Source organism: Lathamus discolor, chromosome 6, assembly GCF_037157495.1.
Source record: "Lathamus discolor isolate bLatDis1 chromosome 6, bLatDis1.hap1, whole genome shotgun sequence".
Taxonomy (NCBI): Eukaryota; Metazoa; Chordata; class Aves; order Psittaciformes; family Psittacidae; genus Lathamus; species Lathamus discolor.
In genome coordinates, this window is record NC_088889.1 from 22,323,409 (window position 1) to 22,328,934 (window position 5,526).

The window sequence follows — 5,526 nt, forward strand, 5'->3', positions numbered from 1 at the left end:
ATTTCTATATCCAATGAGTATGCACAGACCCTTTGGTGACATATGAGCACCAAGTGGAAAAGAAACAACAGTGTGACTGAGTCCCACAGGCAACAAGGCTTTCTTTGTCCATCCTCTGGGCAATAAAGTGTATTGCTGTTCTCCATCTAATTGCAAGAAATGAGGATCTTATGTACCCATTAGAGGCCCAGCATATTGTGTTTGCAACAGATTCTGATTCATGCAGGGAATGGCATACCCTATGAGCAAACCAAAACCAGCTGAAAACCATTGATTTTTCTTTATTGCTGCATTTCAAAACTACGAGGAGGAGGAAGAAATCAAGAGATCTCAAGTTTTCAGTAGCGCACTCCTCCCTGAGCAATTTGGACTCGGGATGCATTTGCCCAGTGGTTTGCACGCGGTCTGTTTCTGTCCAAGGCAACAGCCTCTTTTGGGGTCCTTGCTACTGTGCAAGAGATGGAGGAATGCAAAACAAATGTCAGGGGAAGCCCCTGCCAGTGAGGGCCTCCAGGGCTGCTGCTATTGCTACTTGCTCTGGTGGGGGCTGCTGCTGCCAGAGATAAATGACACCCTCGGTTCAATGTGGCGAGTCACTGCCAAGACAAGCAGTCAAACAGCCATGCTGGGTTTATCCATACAGAGGAGCAGCTGCAAATACGCCTGGATCCAAGCCTGCAGTGCACATGGTCACCCAGTGCCAGTGTCCCATGCAGATAATCCTTGCTTTTCCTGTGAGCAGAGCACCACAAACTCTTGTCCCAGTAACAGTCCCATCGCCAGCACATCTTTCTCATAGTATCTGCCAGCACAGCTGCCACAGGTAGTCCAAATCTGTGGGGTGATCAGGGCTGCATTAGTTAGAAGAGGGATATGCCCATGGCTTTTTTTGTTGGCACTGGGGTTGTGGGAGGGTTATTTTCAATGTGGTCTGACTTAGAGTGTACCTCTATATAATGGTAGAGGTATTATAATGAGGAGCTCATTGGTATAATGAGGAGCTCCTTGGGCCATTGTTGCTGTCAAAGAAAATGCACATAGAGCTGGTCTGCACAAGGGAACTTCCTCGACCCTGTGTCCTAGGGAATGAAGGTCACCAGTCTATCAAACACCAAAGGAATAGCCATCTTTCAAAGATACATTACACAGACGATTACATAGTTGTATTCAGTCATGAGACACAAATGTTTTTGAAAATGCCTTAAAGACCGTGATTTTCCTAGGCTTAACAATATGTGCTTACTAGTAGTAGATAATACAACTAAATAGTAGAATCTATGTTCCAAATCTTACTAGCATTACATCTTCATTTTGTGTTGCAGTATCTCTGGGGCCATAAGGGTTGCACAAGTCTAACCTTTCATTCCTGTTTCTCCATTAGTTTGTTCTACCAACCCTGCTAGCCCATGTGCTCAGAGCCTCACTATGCGGATTGAGGTTACAGTAATTAGTCCTGGCTGGGCTTGCAGGGTTTTCTTTAGTACAATTGCACCATTAGATCTCTATCAGTGCAAGTTCCTCTTTCAGAACAGGTCGAAAAACCCCGTCTAGTTGTTAAAATCACTATTGGAGAAATACTAGTAAATTTAAGCTGGTAAATTGATTGTAAATTATAGCATGCACTCTTACCTGCTGCATTCACAAAAATACGTTAAGAGACAAGAAACGAACCCGCTTCATCTGTCCTTCACAGCCACAGGGGTTTCCGCCTCACCTCAATAAACTTTTTCTAAGGAAACTCACAGCTGAAATGGAGATTAGACCAGTGTGAGAGCATGACACACACCTATGCACCAAGAAAAGACGAGGAAATGGCCCTATCACCTTCACCCTTTTCTTAGGGCACAGAAGGCAGATGCGTTGCATAGTCTGGGAAGTTTAAAGTTCATGACACACAGCATGAAGCAGGATGATTTAAGTATTTGTGGCATCACACGTCGTTCAGGAGAGGTGCCGTGGATGTAGGTGAACACAGGACAGATCAGGTTCCACATGCTTTTGTTGTTGAGGTCTGGTAGCACTGAAGCAGTGCTCAACTTGGACTGATGATCAACAGCAATAAAATCCCTTTGAGACTCAGCAGTAGCATGAAAGGGGTAGATCCACCCCAAACTCCTGAGGGACCAGAAAGCCTGCTACCATGGTCTGGAAGAGGAAATGTTATAGCCCCCAGTGAATCCAATACTTTATGGGGTGGTTTGACCCAGACATTCATATCCAATTTTTGTTTGCCGCTATTTAATGTGTCAAAAAGAAAGGATTCTTCTACCAACCCAAAATGAGATGCAGCTTTGCCATGGAAAAAACTCAGCACTTCTGTGGCACAAGAGATGAGGACTATTCTGTTGACTCCTATCACTGACTGTGATCTAATAAAATCAATGAGGGATTTCACCACAAAGCCAGGTTGGACCCTTGATATGTGCCTTTGAGAACACTGGTGCCTTCTTAGTGCCTCACCCTGAAAATGACTACCCTTGTCTTTATTGGGCTCCTATATTTAATTAACGGCTGAAAAGCATCTGGAGAAGGTTCAAGTAGGCAAAGTAAGCAACTTAACTCCAAGTCTGATGATTAGGATCACCATTCCCAGACTACAGTCTCTTTGATATTGGGAACAGCAGCAAGAAAGATGCTGACGATTGTGACATTGGTTTTGGCTCTAGTTGATGGAACGTACACTCATCTCACATCTTACAATTACACCAGTAGATATACTCTGGATTCATACTAGTGTAACTGGAAGAGGTAGCTGGATGACAAAAAGCTTTAGTAAATGGGGCTTAAAGCAACAATTAGGAAAACAAAAAGGATCAAGACAGAAGGTAGGGGAGAAGATGAAAAAGGCTAGTTTCAGCAGCAAAGTGTGAAGGTGCTGGATCTTAAGCTGTTGTGAAGTATAGAGCAATGGGTGATTTGACCCAATGGTCAGAATTTCCGAGCCTTCAATAGCTGTTGCCTGTATTACAGAAAAGGGCCATGATGAGAAGAGAGAAGCAGGATTGGGCTCCAATCCCTATACAGGTGAGGAGGAACAGAAGAAAATATGAGACATGGAGAGCCATGCAGATCCCACATCACCAAAAAGGAAGCAGCAGCACTAAAGGGAGAAAGTTAGAAAAAGCCTAAGGAAGCTCTGTTGTAAACATGAAACTATGTCAAGCAACATGTAATCTCAGGATGAAGCTAAGTAACAAGACTTTTCTTGTACCCCCCCCTTTGTGTCCTCTCTTAATCCAGAGTGACCTTACTGAAACAGCACAAAAATAGTTGGGCACTACCTAAATCCATCTGAGGGTAATTTACCTCCTCCCTAACCTCTCTCCAGTTCTTTGCTCAGCTTGTGCCATACATCTCTCTTACACTGATCTCTGTCCTGTGGCACAGCAGACATCAGTAGGTAAAGGAAATATGTTAACCTTTTTCCTCAGTAAGCTGGCATGAGGTGGAAACACACTGCCTTTGCTCAGCTACTGAATCAGACACACAGAGGAAAAGCTGCCATTTACATGACACTACCCTGATTTCTAACAGGAAAAAATGAATAAAAGAGTACATGCTCCTCACCACCATCAGTCCTGCAATTTAACTGAACTTTAGCAAAATATTTGCTGGTTTATGTAATAGAGATGGATTACAACAGTCTGCCACATGGCTCTAAACTACAGTTTTAACCCCTGGACAGACTGCCTTGTGATAGGTAAAGATAAGCCACATCATGGGGTTGTAATAGTCCAGCTCAGACAGATCTTTAAAATACAATTTGAGGGTCCATTTGCTAGAACTGCTCTAAATACCTGAGTCCACTGTTCTTCCTTATCTTCTCAGCTATGCATAGCCTTTCCTTTTCCTTACCTCTCCTCCTGAGCAATCTCAGAGCAGTTCCTCCCATTCCCCAGCTATCTCTTTTTCAGTCTTCTCCCTCTTTCTGGCTATTGAGAACCCTTGCAACCACTGAACTTGTAGTGTTATCCTTTCTTTATGTCCCAGCCACCACTCCTGCAACTGTAAGTGTTGTTAATTACCTCACTATTACCTTAATTCAGTCATCTGTGCAAGGACTAGAAGCAAAGATGTGATAATTTTGGCTGCAGGGCACTGCAAAGCCAAGGCAGGAACCCTGCTATGGTCATTAACCCCAAGATAGCACATCTTTTCTGATGTTGTAATGTGTATCAGCTGGATGAATTTGACTTAGGCAGAGTAGCACCACTACAGCCTAGGTTTTAAAGCCTCTCTACATTTGATCAGCTATTACTTGGGCAACACTTAAAAAATGGAGAAGCTGAGTATTGTAGCTAATTATGTGAGCCAGACAGATACAAAGAACATTTGAAACCAAAGAGAAAACAAACACAGCCTTGGCGAGCACTCAAAGACAAGGCAGACTGCTACAATTTGCTGCTCAGTGTGCAGGGAAGGCTCATGAACAGAGGCATGGGTGAAGGGAGTTGCCTGTGCAAAGACCTGGCTGCGAAGGGTTCACATGATGTGGGGCGGGGTTTGGAGCTGAAGCCGCCCCATCTGCCCCACCCTGGACCTGGGCCCATGAATGGCCCAAAGCACCTCGTTCATCACAGTGGGGATAGCTGTCAGCCAGAAGACTGAGATCTGCCCACAGCTTCCAGGTAGGAGCTTGCTTCTTGCAGCACATCTCATTGCTTTACCTTGTGCTGCCTTGCAGTCACTGCTGCGGGTGTGCAGGAGAAGAGGCGCCTGGTGCCCTCAAGAAGATGCAGCTTCTTGCTTCTCTGAGCACACAGCACATTGAGAGTTTCTACCTGTGTGTTAGGTTTCTTCTCTCTCTTTTCTCCAGCTGCTGGGTTTGAAAATCTTGCTGGATGTGTGCTAAGGTGATAAACTGGTTTTATTTCCCTTCTGGTATTGCAGTCATAACAGAGGAAAGTAGGATACTGCCCCATCCTGATAGAGCAACCTACGTGCAGCATGTATATTTGCTTTCTTTATAAATAAATGCCTGCAAAACAGAGAGTGGCAGGGAGCTTCTTGCAATGGTTGTGAATCATTGAACTTAACAGGCATCCACCCAAACTCCCAGATGGGAGAAGAGGAGCTTTTTCTAAGCCCTTCTTGCATTCTTGTGCAAATAGAAGGGATGAATGATCACTATCCCCAATGCCAGACAGTTTTCTGGGCCAAACTCACACACAAGTCTAAGTTAAGGGGAACTGAAGCTGGTGTAGCTTCCCCTTCCACTTCTTGCAGTGACTATATTTCATATGTTTAAATCCTTCTGGGATTGCTTAGACAATTTGTTTAATTGTTTTCATCCTTGGATTAAACGGGCCAAATATGTAAGCTGGATCTCAGCTTGCTGAGATCTTACTTTACACCATACTTTGTTCCTCTGGCATATACGTTACACAGCAGCAGACTGGATTTGAGCAGTTTCTTCAGAATAAAAGTCTGCCTCTGCTTGAGGATGTCAAATTTCTGGTAATTCTTGCTACTCTGTCTTGTATGGATGCTTGAAAGGATTATGGAGAAGTCCAAAACAAAGCATCT